This window comes from Pseudophryne corroboree, unplaced genomic scaffold, assembly GCF_028390025.1.
Source record: "Pseudophryne corroboree isolate aPseCor3 unplaced genomic scaffold, aPseCor3.hap2 scaffold_670, whole genome shotgun sequence".
NCBI lineage: Eukaryota > Metazoa > Chordata > Amphibia > Anura > Myobatrachidae > Pseudophryne > Pseudophryne corroboree.
The window spans coordinates 77,170-93,011 of NW_026970257.1; the positions used below are offsets into that span (position 1 = coordinate 77,170).

The following is a 15,842-nucleotide window of genomic DNA, read 5'->3' on the forward strand; positions in this document are numbered from 1 at the left end:
AAGGTGTCAGTGGCCAAAGGCACCATGTGGAAAGATGAACCACCTTCGGCAGAAATTGTTGACGTGTCCTTAATTCTGCTCTATCTTCATGAAAGATCAAATAAAGGCTCTTGTGATACTGCATGGTTTGTACTGTTTTCCATGTGCTCCCAGATCTTTCAAGCAAGTAGCATGGTCAAGAAAGTTCTGTTTGAAAAGAAACAAACATTTACTGTCATTGTTATGCAAATAAACTTACATTAAAGCTAACAAGAAAGCACACTCGTTCTGTCTTTAAACTGATAAAAGAAACCCCAATAATATGGGCATACCTCCCAACTTTGTCGGCTCGCATAGAGGGACACACGCGCGGCGAAGTCGCGCGCGCTCCCAAAAAGGGCGTGGCCTAAGTAAAAGGGGGTGTGGCTTCGCGGGAGGACCCGCGATCGCGAGTCACGCCCCCGTTTTCGGCACTGAGGGGGCATGCCCAGCGCTCTGTGAGCCGCTGGCATGCCACCTCTCCCTCTGACTTCAGTGAATAGACGCTGTGCGCATGCGCACAGCGTCTATTCACCGCTGCTCTGCTAAGCAGGGCAGCGACAGACAGAGCCTCCCAACTGTCCTCCCCACCGCGGGACACTGCGGCCCGCAGGTGGGACAGCGGGACAGTCCCCAAAAAACGGGACTGTCCCGCGAAAATCGGGACAGTTGGGAGGTATGATATGGGGCATGCAAAAATTGAGATAAAACTCAGTTTTGCTCCTCTCCACGGAAATCTTTAATAAAAGGCGAAATATTTGTTAGTTCTGAAGAGAAACCAGAGCATGACCAAGATTCCACCTGTCGCCTGAGTGCCATGCCAGCAGTTCTCATTCAGCCAGGGCCGGCGCTACCACTAGGCAGCTTTAGGCAGCTGCCTATGGGCGGCGACCACTGGAGGGCGGCACTGCTTAGTGAACGAAAGTGAAAGAGAACACTTTTTTATCATGTGCCTCAGCAGAAACAGAGGAGCTGCTCGTGTGCGCCCAACACGTCTGTCTGACTCTGCCTTCAAAAGTGAGTTGACTGACTGTGTGCCTACTTCTGCAACCCTGCCGTGCCGCCGCCCCCCCACCTCTGCGATCATAACACATTCCACTATGTTATGTGGGCTATGTGCAGCCTGCTGCCGCCTGTGCTCCTGAGTCCGGGGTCCCGGGTCCCACAGTATCAGCCTATCACTGACTACCCGCCGCTCCCCCACGCGATGGTCTCCCGCGTCCCCCCCCATCACCCCTGCATTTGGGCACAGGGCACATGAAGGAGAGTCACCCGCTGGCCTGGTCCGCTCCGCATCACTGACTACCCGCCGCTCCCCCACGCGATGGTCTCCCGCGCCGCGTCCCCCCCCCCATCACCCCTGCATTTGGGCACAGGGCACATGAAGGAGAGTCACTCGCTGGCCTGGTCCGCACTGCTGCCGCATCGGGCGCCGCCTCTCCCTACAATCCAGTGCAAATTGTTATCCGCGCTACCCCCCCAATCCCGCGACCGGCTCCCGCATCAGTACCTGCTGCTGCCTCTTTTTGTGACAAGCGCCCCCACAGCTATTAGGCTCCCGCTGCACACCCCCCCCCCCTCCCCTCCTGTTAGCTTTAATGTAAGTTTATTTGCATAACAATGACAGTAAATGTTTGTTTCTTTTCAAACAGAACTTTCTTGACCATGCTACTTGCTTGAAAGATCTGGGAGCACATGGAATACAGTACAAACCATGCTTATAGCAAGGAGAAGCCAGGTGAGAAATCTGCTTTCATTCAAATTGGGCGCTCACTTTGATCTGAATGAGGACTGCTGGCACAGCACTCAGGCGACAGGTGGAATCTTGGTCATGCTCTGGTTTCTCTTCAGAACGAACAAATCTTTCGCCTTTTATTAAAGATTATCCGTGGAGAGGAGCAAAACTGAGTTTTATCTCAATTTTTGCATGCCCCATATTATTGGGGTTTCTTTTATCAGTTTAAAGACAGAACGAGTGTGCTTTCTTGTTAGCTTTAATGTAAGTTTATTTGCATAACAATGACAATAAATGTCTGTTTCTTTTCAAGCAGAACTTTCTTGACCATACTAATTGCTTGAAAGATCTGGGAGCACATGGAAAAGAGTACAAACCATGTTTATAGCAAGGGGAAGCCTGGTGACAAATCTGCTTTCTTTCTTTCAAATTGGGTGCTCACTTTGAGCTGAATGAGGACTGCTGGCATGGCACTCAGGCGACAGGTGGAATCTTGGTCATGCTCTGGTTTCTCTTCAGAACGAACAAATCTTTCGCCTTTTACTAAAGATTTCCGTGGAGAGGAGCAAAACTGAGTTTTATCTCAATTTTTGCATGCCCCATCTTATTGGGGTTTTATTTTATCTGTTTAAAGATAGAACGAGTGTGCTTTAATGTAAGCTCATTTGCATAGAAATTACAGTAAATGTTTGTTTCTTTTCAAACAGAACTTTCTTGACCACACTAATTGCTTGAAAGATCTGGGAGCACATGGAAAAGAGTACAAACCATGTTTATAGCAAGGGGAAGCCTGGTGAGAAATCTGCTTTCTTTCATTCAAATTGGGTGCTCACTTTCAGCTGAATGAGAACTGCTGGCATGGCACTCAGGCGACAGGTGGAATCTTGGTCATGCTCTGGTTTCTCTTCAGAACTAACAAATATTTCGCCTTTTATTAAAGATTTCCGTGGAGAGGAGCAAAACTGAGTTTTATCTCAATTTTTGCATGCCCCATATCATACCTCCCAACTGTCCCGATTTTCGCGGGACAGTCCCGTTTTTTGGGGACTGTCCCGCTGTCCCACCTGCGGGCCGCAGTGTCCCGCGGTGGGGAGGACAATTGGGAGGCTCTGTCTGTCGCTGCCCTGCTTAGCAGAGCAGCGGTGAATAGACGCTGTGCGCATGCGCACAGCGTCTATTCACTGAAGTCAGAGGGAGAGGTGGCATGCCAGCGGCTCACAAAGCGCTGGGCATGCCCCCTCAGTGCCGAAAACGGGGGCGTGACTCGCGATCGCGGGTCCTCCCGCGAAGCCACGCCCCCTTTTACTTAGGCCACGCCCTTTTGGGAGCACGCGCGACTTCGCCGCGCGTGTGTCCCTCTTTGCGAGCCGACAAAGTTGGGAGGTATGCACATATTATTGGGGTTTCTTTTATCAGTTTAAAGACAGAACGAGTGTGCTTTCTTGTTAGCTTTAATGTAAGTTTATTTGCATAACAATGACAGTAAATGTTTGTTTCTTTTCAAACAGAACTTTCTTGACCATGCTACTTGCTTGAAAGATCTGGGAGCACATGGAAAACAGTACAAACCATGCAGTATCACAAGAGCCTTTATTTGATCTTTCATGAAGATAGAGCAGAATTGAGGACACGTCAACAATTTCTGCCGAAGGTGGTTCATCTTTCCACATGGTGCCTTTGGCCACTGACACCTTCGTTGAGTCAAAGTCTCTGGCTGTGGTCAGAACTTTGAAAATTTATGTCACCAGAACGGTTCAGATTAGGAAAACAGAGGCTCTGTTTGTCCTGTATGCTCCCAACAGGATTGGGTGTCCTGCTTCCATGCAGACCATTATGCGCTGGATCTGTGGTAAGATTCAGCATGCTCATTCCACGGCAGGATTGCCGTTACTGATTTAGGTGAAGACCCATTCTACTAGAAAGGTGGGTTCATCCTGGGCAGCTGGTCGGGGAGTCTCGGCATTGCAACTTTGCCGAGCAGCTATTTAGTAAACACTTTTGCTAAGTTTTACAAGTTTGATACCTTGGCCGATGATAACCTCAAGTTGGGTCATTCGGTGCTGCAGAGTCGTACGCACTCTTCCACCCGTTCAAGAGCTTTGGTATAACCCCATGGTTCTTAATGTGACCCCAGCATCCTCTAGGTCGTATGAGAAAATAGGATTTTAATACCTACCGGTAAATCCTTTTCTCTTAGTCTGTAGAGGATGCTGGGCACCCGTCCCAGTCCATACTGTGTCTGCATTTATTACTTGTGGTTATACACATGTTGTGTTATGGTTCTGGTCAGCTTTTTGCTGCAATTGTTCATGCCGTTGGCTTGTGTTCTGTTGAATGCCATGTTCTGCGGCATGCTTAAGTTGTGAGCTGGTAAGATGCTCACCTTAGTTTAACAATAAATCCTTTCCTCGAAATGTCCGTCTCCCTGGGCACAGTTCCTATAACTGGAGTCTGGAGGAGGGGCATAGAGGGAGGAGCCAGTTCACACCCTTTGATAGTCTTAAAGTGCCCATGTCTCTTGCGGATCCCGTCTATACCCCATGGTTCTTAATGTGACCCCAGCATCCTCTACGGACTAAGAGAAAAGGATGCCCTTGCGCACTATCCTGACTTCTCCTCCCGTCTGCTTACTTTGTGCCTTCCAACGCACAATGCAAACTACAGGTGGTGCTGCAGGGCCCACACCCTTTTACTTGCCTTACAGAACAGCTCTGGAGCTGTTACAGTGCCCAGCTGCTGCCAGAAATCAGCTTGAATGCTTCAGGGGATGGGGCATGGCCAACATGAGCCCCACACCAAAGGAGGGTGGGGGTGTTTAATGAGAACTAGGGGTCATCCAAGCACTGCAAAAGGCCGCCATGCCCTGCACGCCCCTTTTCTCTTTTCATATGCAGATGAGGGTTCCAGCCAACTTTGGCCCACTGCTTGGATAACATCACTGTATGCAAATCCGTCTGCTGCAGACCTTCCCCCAGGAATGCTTGTACTAGATGTTGCATATGGTTTGATATTTGATGGTGCTTCAGTATTAGGCAGCCTTCCGCCCTCCCATGTTCATCTGAAAAGATGTGGTCTCCCTGCAGTTGTTGTCCCCAGACGAGAGTTCCCTTGTGCTTCCTCAGTTGAATCTCCTTAACTTGACGGGGGAGGGGCTGCCCGAGCAGCCACCCTCCCCAGCCCTATCCCAACTCATACTTATTTTGCATATGAGATCTCTTGATCATGAAGATTGTTCTCACAGGGTGAGGTTCATCCATTATATTTTAAAATAGGAAGGTACAAATTACATATTTGAATTGCATTTATGTGCTGGATTCAAATGTCCCCCCCCCCCCCCTCCATTCTCAATTGTGCCCGTCAGCAGCTATTCTAAGGTTGCTGCCAATGGGTGTGACACATTAATTTCTTCTGTGGGGTACACTGGACTCCACAAGGATTCACATTGGGGTGTAGAGTAGGATCTTGATCTGAGGCACCAACCGGCTCAAAGCTTTTGACTGTTCCCAAGATGTTCAGTGCATTCTCCTCTATAACCCCGCTTCCATGAACAGGGAGCTCAGTTTGTAGTTGGTGCCTTCAGTAGCAGGCCACTTAACAGGGGCCTGCCTCAGGCAGCCTATTCTTAGCTATAAATTTTGACAAGAAAAGAAGAACTTGTTTTATGAGAATCTACAAGGGCTGCAGCAGGCTAGGTCTAATAGACATCTTTACTGCAGCTTCATCACTCCCAGCGGCGCTGTATACTCCCATGCCCTGGTTGCTGGGTCACTGCAGCGGAGGCTCCGGTTTCATCCTAAGGTCAGTCACACACACACCACCCTTCCGGATCACGAGGCCGCTGATGAAGGGGAGCGTGGCCGTAGGGGGTGGACCGTGTGCGCACAAGCGTGGACACTGATTACTGGGCAGCCGCTCCACTAGCCACCAGGTACAGTTAAGGAGCACAGGTCTGGGGGTTTTTCTCCTATATTAACCCAATTTTGTACTGCCCGCAGCGCATTGTGATAGGTATTAGGGCCTGATTCAGGTTGGATTGCAATCACAATAAGCGATCCAACTGCAAAAATTGCTAAGAGCATACGCATGTGCCTGCATTTTCTGCGGCACCCCGCAGAGAATGCGATCGCCTCTGCCTGTCAATCGGGGCGGGGGGGGGGGGATAGGTGGGTCAGCAACACTCCATTTCCAAGTCAGGGATGGAGCGGTGCGGGGGCAAGGCTTCAAAATGGGGTCTGCAACGGAGGAGACACAGGGGGCGTGGTCACAGCGGCTGTATGACATCACATTCAGCCGCTGTGATCACAAAAATGGTGGCGGCTTCCTGCGCGCACATACAGTCTGCACCAGCAGGAGGCTACACCATTTTTTATGATCACGCTGAACTGCAGTGCGACTGCAATTACAGCATGGTCAAGAAGGGAGGCGTCATGCTGGGTGGCCATGCCCTTTCACTGTGCAGGAGCCAGCACCGCTCACACACTAGTCCCCGGGTGCAGCCCCCAACCCCCGGGACACCCGGAGCAACAAAATGTAGATTCAGGCCACCAGGCCATGCCCCTACCTATGAAACCATGCCTCCTTTTTACCATTGCGCTGCTTATCTGCGCGCACTGCATTACAATCTCCCTCGCCACCTCTCTGGGTGTCACCAGTGATAGTGACACCTCTGCCATGCTTGTAGCAGCTGGTCCTAAGATCTACGCCTCAAGCCCTGAGTGTTTGCCCTTGTGACTTGTTGATCATCATAGCGAAGCAGATGCTTACAGAAAACTGCAGGGGCTTAGATTGAAAATATAAAAATTGATAGGTATAAGGTAGAGAGGAGCGGGTTCGGTTCTCCGAGAACCGAATTCCCCACGAACTCCACGTTGTTTACACTGGTCCGAGGCAGGCTCGGTTGTTCCCGCCTGACTCGGAAAACCTGAACAAGGGAAAATGTCATCATCCCGCTGTCGGATTCTCGCGAGATTCGGATTCCATATAAAGAGCTGCGCGTTGCCGCCATTTTTACTCGTGCATTGAAGATAGAGCGGAATGGACGTGGCTATGTTCTCTCAGTGGAATTCTCAATATCAGTGCTCAGTATCAGTGGTTACTTATTGCTGCTCAGTAATACTAGTAGTGTGTCTCTCCTGCTCAGTGTCAGTTCTCAGTAGTATCCTCATCAGTGCTCAGTATCACTGCTCATTGTCTTGTGCTGCATTGTGGTGCTCAGCATACTACAGTACATTACTAATAGTCCAGTGCTGCATCTTGCTGCTCAGTGTCAGTTCTAGTATCCTCATCAGTGCTCACTATCACTGTTTATTGCATTTTGGTTTTCTGTATACTACAGTAACATAGTAATATAGTAACATATAGTAACATAGTTTTTGAGGTTGAATAGAGGCAAATTGCCCATCGTGTTCAACCTGTTTTAAGTTGTGATGATTCTACATTCTTGCTGAATAATGTTTTATGACTAGTTAGCTACTATAACTCATGTTACCCCCGGATTAACCATGTTGATATTTTAAGTATTATAACCTTGGATAGCTTTTTCATTCAGAAATGTATCCATTCCTTTTTTAAATCCAATTACAGAGTCCGCCATTACCACCTTCCCTGGCAGGGAATTCCACATCCTGATTGCCCTAACAGTGAAGATCATAGTATCTCACCTGGCAGGTAAGTAGGAGTTCGGCTAGAGCTGTGGAGGATTGCTGCTCCGGGCACCCCCTGTCAAGTGAAGGAGATCCAACTGAGGCAGCACAAGGGAACTCTCGAAAGAAGAACAAGGCTAGAGGAAGATCTGAGACAAAGAAATCTGACTTTTACCAGAGCTAACCAGAGGAAAGCACAAACACAGTCCCCCACTACCACAAATAATGCAGTCGAGTTTCCCACATTTGGGGAAATCACAGGGGTCAGCATACCCAGAATGCAATGAATGAACCTCACCCTGGGAGAACAATCTTCATGACCATGGTATCTCCTATGCAAAATAAGTATGATTTGGGATAGGGCTGGGGAGGGCCGCTGCTCAGGCACATCTCTGTCAAGTAAAGGAGATTCAACTGAGGCAGCACAAGGGAACTCTCATCTGGGGACAACAACTGCAGGGAGAACACATATTTTCAGATGAAAATCTTGGTCATGCTCTGGTTTCTCTTCAGAACGAACAAATCTTTCGCCTTTTACTAAAGATTTCCGTGGAGAGGAGCAAAACTGAGTTTTACCTCAATTTTTGCATGCCCCATCTTTTTGGGGTTTCTTTTATCGGTTTAAAGATAGAATGAGTGTGCTTTAATGAAAGCTCATTTGCATAGAAATTACAGTAAATGTTTGTTTCTTTTCAAAGAGAACTTTCTTGACCATGCTACTTGCTTGAAAGATCTGGGAGCACATGGAATACAGTACAAACCATGCTTATAGCAAGGAGAAGCCAGGTGAGAAATCTGCTTTCTTTCAAATTGGGCGCTCACTTTGATCTGAATGAGGACTGCTGGCATGGCACTCAGGCGACAGGTGGAATCTTGGTCATGGTCTGGTTTTTCTTCAGAATGAGCAAATCTTTCGCCTTTTATTAAAGATTTCCGTGGAGAGGAGCAAAACTGAGTTTTATCTCAATTTTTGCATGCCCCATATTATTGGGGTTTCTTTTATCAGTTTAAAGACAGAACGAGTGTGCTTTCTTGTTAGCTTTAATGTAAGTTTATTTGTATAACAATGACAGTAAATGTCTGTTTCTTTTCAAGCAGAACTTTCTTGACCATACTAATTGCTTGAAAGATCTGGGAGCACATGGAAAAGAGTACAAACCATGCTTATAGCAAGGGGAAGCCTGGTGAGAAATCTGCTTTCTTTCTTTCAAATTGGGTGCTCACTTTGAGCTGAATGAGGACTGCTGGCATGGCACTCAGGCGACAGGTGGAATCTTGGTCATGCTCTGGTTTCTCTTCAGAACGAACAAATCTTTGCCTTTTACTAAAGATTTCCGTGGAGAGGAGCAAAACTGAGTTTTATCTCAAATTTTGCATGCCCCATCTTATTGGGGTTTTATTTTATCGGTTTAAAGATAGAACGAGTGTGCTTTAATGTAAGCTCATTTGCATAGAAATGACAGTAAATGTTTGTTTCTTTTCAAACAGAACTTTCTTGACTATACTAATTGCTTGAAAGATCTGGGAACACATGGAAAAGAGTACAAACCATGTTTATAGCTAGGGGAAGCCTGGTGAGAAATCTGCTTTCTTTCTTTCAAATTGGGTGCTCACTTTGAGCTGAATGAGAACTGCTGGCATGGCACTCAGGCGACAGGTGGAATCTTGGTCATGCTCTGGTTTCTCTTCAGAACGAACAAATCTTTCGCCTTTTACTAAAGATTTCCGTGGAGAGGAGCAAAACTGAGTTTTATCTCATTTTTTCCTTGCCCCATCTTATTGGGGTTTTATTTTATCTGTTTAAAGATAGAACGAGTGTGCTTTAATGTAAGCTCATTTGCATAGAAATTACAGTAAATGTTTGTTTCTTTTCAAACAGAACTTTCTTGACCACACTAATTGCTTGAAAGATCTGGGAGCACATGGAAAAGAGTACAAACCATGTTTATAGCAAGGGGAAGCCTGGTGAGAAATCTGCTTTCTTTCATTCAAATTGGGTGCTCACTTTCAGCTGAATGCAGGGCCGGTGCAAGGTTCCTCGGCACCCTAGGCAAATCTTCATCGCCCCCCCCCCCCCCCCCCCCCCCAATGCCCGGCCTCTCAGGTGAAACAGTGCGTAGGTAGCGTCTTCTAAGCTCCTTTTAAGCTTTATAAATATATACAATATACTCCTGTACTTGTGCGCAGCACTTGCGCAGAAATAGCTTAACAACGTTTCGGATGCTTTGATATTGAATCTTTAATATTGGATGTTTTGTCAAAAGATGCAACATTAAAGCATCTGAAAAGTTGATAAGCTACAGTTGTATTTCCGCATATGTGCATACTGTACTTCTTTGAAACATGTGGAGTGCCACCCATAAATACAGGAGTGCCACCCATAAATACATATATATATAGTATATACATACATAATAATTTTGACACATCCTCCAACACCGCTACACCAGTTCCCCAGTCCCCCCCAAGCCCTAGATGCTTGTACAAAGTTAAAAAAAAAAACCTCTGCAGGGTGGTGTGTTTATTAAATGTGACGTTTCAGGGACCGTATCCCCTATCTTGAAGAAGGGGAACGGTCCCCAAATGTCACATTTAATAAACAACACACCCTGCACAGGGTTTTTTTTCCACTTTGTACAAGCCTCTGAGTGCCGCCAGCTATTTGGATACCATATGCATGTGAGCATGTACCCTTATGGAGTGACAGAGGAAACAGGTTACTATATATATATATATATATATATATATATATAGTGGAAAGGAAATCAGCGGCACTCAGCAGACTGTTGTAAAGTAAAAAAGTCTTTAATCCGGTCCATATATATATATCTAAAAAGATCTATCAAGATAGATGTACTGTGTTTATACATAGATGGATATACTGTGTTGTGTGTATATGTGTGTATATATGTGTATATATATATATATATACACACACACACGTGTATATTACTGTGGCCGTTTATTGTGGCCACCTACAGACAGCTGCCATCTCTCAGGCACTAGAGAGGCGCAGCTGCTGCAGAACCTATTGCCTTTCACATAAATTAAATAAGAAGAGGCAGAGGGGGGGGAAGAAGTGAACCTAGCTACAAGATGCAGGATGGGGGGGGGGAGCAGCGGGAGCCTAATAGCTGTGGGGGAGCTGGTAATAAGAAGAGGCAGAGGGGGGGGGGGGGAAAGAAGTGAACCTAGCTACAAGATGCAGGAGGGGGGGGGGAGCAACGGGAGCCTAATAGCTGTGGGGGAGCTGGTAATTAGAAGAGGCAGAGGTGGGGGGGGAGAAGTGAACATAGCTACAAGATGCAGAAGGGGGGGGAGAAGTGAACATAGCTACAAGATGCAGAAGGGGGGGGAGAAGTGAACAAAGCTACAAGATGCAGAAGGGGGGGGGGAAGTGAACAAAGCTACAAGATGCAGGAGGGGAGGGGGGGGGGTGCAGCGGGAGCCTAATAGCTGTGGGGGCGCTTGTCACAAAAAGAGGCAGCAGCAGGTACTGATGCGGGAGCCGGTCGCGGGATTGGGGGGGTAGCGCGGATAACAATTTGCACTGGATTGTAGGGAGAGACGGCGCCCGATGCGGCAGCAGTGCGGACCAGGCCAGCGGGTGACTCTCCTTCATGTGCCCTGTGCCCAAATGCAGGGGTGATGGGGGGGGGGGGACGCGGCGCGGGAGACCATCGCGTGGGGGAGCGGCGGGTAGTCAGTGATGCGGAGCGGACCAGGCCAGCGGGTGACTCTCCTTCATGTGCCCTGTGCCCAAATGCAGGGGTGATGGGGGGGGACGCGGGAGACCATCGCGTGGGGGAGCGGCGGGTAGTCAGTGATAGGCTGATACTGTGGGACCCGGGACCCCGGACTCAGGAGCACAGGCGGCAGCAGGCTGCACATAGCCCACATAACATAGTGGAATGTGTTATGATCGCAGAGGTGGGGGGGCGGCGGCACGGCAGGGTTGCAGAAGTAGGCACACAGTCAGTCAACTCACTTTTGAAGGCAGAGTCAGACAGACGTGGTGGGCGCACACGAGCAGCTCCTCTGTTTCTGCTGAGGCACATGATAAAAAAGTGTTCTCTTTCACTTTCGTTCACTAAGCAGTGCCGCCCTCCAGTGGTCGCCGCCCATAGGCAGCTGCCTAAAGCTGCCTAGTGGTATCGCCGGCCCTGGCTGAATGAGAACTGCTGGCATGGCACTCAGGCGACAGGTGGAATCTTGGTCATGCTCTGGTTTCTCTTCAGAACTAACAAATATTTCGCCTTTTATTAAAGATTTCCGTGGAGAGGAGCAAAACTGAGTTTTATCTCAATTTTTGCATGCCCCATATCATACCTCCCAACTGTCCCGATTTTCGCGGGACAGTCCCGTTTTTTGGGGACTGTCCCGCTGTCCCACCTGCGGGCCGCAGTGTCCCGCGGTGGGGAGGACAGTTGGGAGGCTCTGTCTGTCGCTGCCCTGCTTAGCAGAGCAGCGGTGAATAGACGCTGTGCGCATGCGCACAGCGTCTATTCACTGAAGTCAGAGGGAGAGGTGGCATGCCAGCGGCTCACAGAGCGCTGGGCATGCCCCCTCAGTGCCGAAAACGGGGGCGTGACTCGCGATCGCGGTTCCTCGCGCGAAGCCACCCCCCCTTTTACTTAGGCCACGCCCTTTTTGGGAGCGCGCGCGACTTCGCCACGCGTGTGTCCCTCTATGCGAGCCGACAAAGTTGGGAGGTATGCCCATATTATTGGGGTTTCTTTTATCAGTTTAAAGACAGAACGAGTGTGCTTTCTTGTTAGCTTTAATGTAAGTTTATTTGCATAACAATGACAGTAAATGTTTGTTTCTTTTCAAACAGAACTTTCTTGACCATGCTACTTGCTTGAAAGATCTGGGAGCACATGGAAAACAGTACAAACCATGCAGTATCACAAGAGCCTTTATTTGATCTTTCATGAAGATAGAGCAGAATTGAGGACACGTCAACAATTTCTGCCGAAGGTGGTTCATCTTTCCACATGGTGCCTTTGGCCACTGACACCTTCGTTGAGTCAAAGTCTCTGGCTGTGGTCAGAACTTTGAAAATTTATGTCACCAGAACGGTTCAGATTAGGAAAACAGAGGCTCTGTTTGTCCTGTATGCTCCCAACAGGATTGGGTGTCCTGCTTCCATGCAGACCATTATGCGCTGGATCTGTGGTAAGATTCAGCATGCTCATTCCACGGCAGGATTGCCGTTACTGAATTAGGTGAAGACCCATTCTACTAGAAAGGTGGGTTCATCCTGGGCAGCTGGTCGGGGAGTCTCGGCATTGCAACTTTGCCGAGCAGCTATTTAGTAAACACTTTTGCTAAGTTTTACAAGTTTGATACCTTGGCCGATGATAACCTCAAGGTGGGTCATTCGGTGCTGCAGAGTCGTACGCACTCTTCCACCCGTTCAAGAGCTTTGGTATAACCCCATGGTTCTTAATGTGACCCCAGCATCCTCTAGGTCGTATGAGAAAATAGGATTTTAATACCTACCGGTAAATCCTTTTCTCTTAGTCTGTAGAGGATGCTGGGCACCCGTCCCAGTCCATACTGTGTCTGCAGTTATTACTTGTGGTTATACACATGTTGTGTTATGGTTCTGGTCAGCTTTTTGCTGCAATTGTTCATGCCGTTGGCTTGTGTTCTGTTGAATGCCACGTTCTGCGGCATGCTTAAGGTGTGAGCTGGTAAGATGCTCACCTTAGTTTAACAATAAATCCTTTCCTCGAAATGTCCGTCTCCCTGGGCACAGTTCCTATAACTGGAGTCTGGAGGAGGGGCATAGAGGGAGGAGCCAGTTCACACCCTTTGATAGTCTTAAAGTGCCCATGTCTCTTGCGGATCCCGTCTATACCCAATGGTTCTTAATGTGACCCCAGCATCCTCTACGGACTAAGAGAAAAGGATGCCCCTTGCGCACTATCCTGACTTCTCCTCCCGTCTGCTTACTTTGTGCCTTCCAACGCACAATGCGAACTACAGGTGGTGCTGTAGGGCCCACACCCTTTTACTTGCCTTACAGAACAGCTCTGGAGCTGTTACAGTGCCCAGCTGCTGCAAGAAATCAGCTTGAATGCTTCAGGGGATGGGGCATGGCCAACATGAGCCCCACACCAAAGGAGGGTGGGGGTGTTTAATGAGAACTAGGGGTCATCCAAGCACTGCAAAAGGCCGCCATGCCCTGCACGCCCCTTTTCTCTTTTCATATGCAGATGAGGGTTCCAGCCAACTTTGGCCCACTGCTTGGATAACATCACTGTATGCAAATCCGTCTGCTGCAGACCTTCCCCCAGGAATGCTTGTACTAGATGTTGCATATGGTTTGATATTTGATGGTGCTTCAGTATTAGGCAGCCTTCCGCCCTCCCATGTTCATCTGAAAAGATGTGGTCTCCCTGCAGTTGTTGTCCCCAGACGAGAGTTCCCTTGTGCTTCCTCAGTTGAATCTCCTTAACTTGACGGGGGAGGGGCTGCCAGAGCAGACACCCTCCCCAGCCCTATCCCAACTCATACTTATTTTGCATATGAGATTTCTTGATCATGAAGATTGTTCTCACAGGGTGAGGTTCATCCATTATATTTTAAAATAGGAAGGTACAAATTACATATTTGAATTGCATTTATGTGCTGGATTCAAATGTCCCCCCCCCCCCCCTTCCATTCTCAATTGTGCCCGTCAGCAGCTATTCTAAGGTTGCTGCCAATGGGTGTGACACATTTATTTCTTCTGTGGGGTACACTGGACTCCACAAGGATTCACATTGGGGTGTAGAGTAGGATCTTGATCTGAGGCACCAACCGGCTCAAAGCTTTTGACTGTTCCCAAGATGCTCAGTGCATTCTCCTCTATAACCCCGCTTCCATGAACAGGGAGCTCAGTTTGTAGTTGGTGCCTTCAGTAGCAGGCCACTTAACAGGGGCCTGCCTCAGGCAGCCTATTCTTAGCTATAAATTTTGACAAGAAAAGAAGAACTTTTTTTATGAGAATCTACAAGGGCTGCAGCAGGCTAGGTCTAATAGACATCTTTACTGCAGCTTCATCACTCCCAGCGGCGCTGTATACTCCCGTGCCCCGGTTGCTGGGTCACTGCAGCGGAGGCTCCGCTTTCATCCTAAGGTCAGTCACACACACACCACCCTTCCGGATCACGAGGCCGCTGATGAAGGGGAGCGTGGCCGTAGGGGGTGGACCGTGTGCGCACTGGCGTGGACACTGATTACTGGGCAGCCGCTCCACTAGCCACCAGGAACAGTTAAGGAGCACAGGTCTGGGGGTTTTTCTCCTATATTAACCCAATTTTGTACTGCCCGCAGCGCATTGTGATAGGTAATAGGGCCTGATTCAGGTTGGATTGCAATCACAATAAGCGATCCAACTGCAAAAATTGCTAAGAGCATACGCATGTGCCTGCATTTTCTGCGGCACCCCGCAGAGAATGCGATCGCCTCTGCCTGTCAATCAGGGCGGGGGGGGGGGGGGATAGGTGGGTCAGCAACACTCCATTTCCAAGTCAGGGATGGAGCGGTGCGGGTGCAAGGCTTCAAAATGGGGTCTGCAACGGAGGAGACACAGGGGGCGTGGTCACAGCGGCTGTATGACATCACATTCAGCCGCTGTGATCACAAAAATGGTGGCGGCTTCCTGCGCGCACATACAGTCTGCACCAGCAGGAGGCTACACCATTTTTTATGATCACGCTGAACTGCAGTGCGACTGCAATTACAGCATGGTCAAGAAGGGAGGCGTCATGCTGGGTGGCCATGCCTTTTCACTGTGCAGGAGCCAGCACCGCTCACACACTAGTCCCCGGGTGCAGCCCCCAACCCCCGGGACACCCGGAGCAACAAAATGTAGATTCAGGCCACCAGGCCACGCCCCTACCTATGAAACCATGCCTCCTTTTTACCATTGCGCTGCTTATCTGCGCGCACTGCATTACAATCTCCCTCGCCACCTCTCTGGGTGTCACCAGTAATAGTGACACCTCTGCCATGCTTGTAGCAGCTGGTCCTAAGATCTACGCCTCAAGCCCTGAGTGTTTGCCCTTGTGACTTGTTGATCATCATAGCGAAGCAGATGCTTACAGAAAACTGCAGGGGCTTAGATTGAAAATAAAAAAATTGATGGGTATAAGGTAGAGAGGAGCGGGTTCGGTTCTCCGAGAACCGAATTCCCCACGAACTCCACGTGGTTTACACTGGTCCGAGGCAGGCTCGGTTGTTCCCGCCTGACTCGGAAAACCTGAACAAGGGAAAATGTCATCATCCCGCTGTCGGATTCTCGCGAGATTCGGATTCCATATAAAGAGCTGTGCGTTGCCGACATTTTTACTCGTGCATTGAAGAGAGAGCGGAATGGACGTGGCTATGTTCTCTCAGTGGAAATCTCAATATCAGTGCTCAGTATCAGTGGTTACTTATTGCTGCTGAGTAAT

The 15,842-nt window shown here is 48.8% G+C and overlaps 10 non-coding genes across 10 annotated transcripts; 8 read left to right on the plus strand and 2 right to left on the minus strand.

Annotated features, from left to right (window-relative positions):
• Window positions 1-692: 692 nt before the first annotated feature.
• On the minus strand, window positions 693-805 carry LOC135037300 (U5 spliceosomal RNA). The gene has a single exon (XR_010231862.1). It is a non-coding gene; the product is annotated as a U5 spliceosomal RNA (small nuclear RNA).
• A 1,044-nt stretch (window positions 806-1,849) lies between these two features.
• LOC135037293 (U5 spliceosomal RNA) lies at window positions 1,850-1,966 on the plus strand. The gene has a single exon (XR_010231855.1). It is a non-coding gene; the product is annotated as a U5 spliceosomal RNA (small nuclear RNA).
• Window positions 1,967-2,252: 286 nt separating this feature from the next.
• Window positions 2,253-2,368, plus strand: LOC135037259 (U5 spliceosomal RNA). The gene has a single exon (XR_010231822.1). It is a non-coding gene; the product is annotated as a U5 spliceosomal RNA (small nuclear RNA).
• A 275-nt stretch (window positions 2,369-2,643) lies between these two features.
• LOC135037301 (U5 spliceosomal RNA) lies at window positions 2,644-2,756 on the plus strand. Its single transcript, XR_010231863.1, has one exon. It is a non-coding gene; the product is annotated as a U5 spliceosomal RNA (small nuclear RNA).
• Window positions 2,757-7,580: 4,824 nt separating this feature from the next.
• LOC135037155 (U1 spliceosomal RNA) lies at window positions 7,581-7,744 on the minus strand. Its single transcript, XR_010231747.1, has one exon. It is a non-coding gene; the product is annotated as a U1 spliceosomal RNA (small nuclear RNA).
• Window positions 7,745-7,888: 144 nt separating this feature from the next.
• Window positions 7,889-8,004, plus strand: LOC135037255 (U5 spliceosomal RNA). Its single transcript, XR_010231818.1, has one exon. It is a non-coding gene; the product is annotated as a U5 spliceosomal RNA (small nuclear RNA).
• A 270-nt stretch (window positions 8,005-8,274) lies between these two features.
• Window positions 8,275-8,390, plus strand: LOC135037295 (U5 spliceosomal RNA). Its single transcript, XR_010231857.1, has one exon. It is a non-coding gene; the product is annotated as a U5 spliceosomal RNA (small nuclear RNA).
• Window positions 8,391-8,676: 286 nt separating this feature from the next.
• Window positions 8,677-8,791, plus strand: LOC135037284 (U5 spliceosomal RNA). The gene has a single exon (XR_010231847.1). It is a non-coding gene; the product is annotated as a U5 spliceosomal RNA (small nuclear RNA).
• A 275-nt stretch (window positions 8,792-9,066) lies between these two features.
• On the plus strand, window positions 9,067-9,182 carry LOC135037280 (U5 spliceosomal RNA). Its single transcript, XR_010231843.1, has one exon. It is a non-coding gene; the product is annotated as a U5 spliceosomal RNA (small nuclear RNA).
• A 2,431-nt stretch (window positions 9,183-11,613) lies between these two features.
• LOC135037303 (U5 spliceosomal RNA) lies at window positions 11,614-11,726 on the plus strand. Its single transcript, XR_010231865.1, has one exon. It is a non-coding gene; the product is annotated as a U5 spliceosomal RNA (small nuclear RNA).
• The last annotated feature ends 4,116 nt before the right edge of the window (window positions 11,727-15,842 follow it).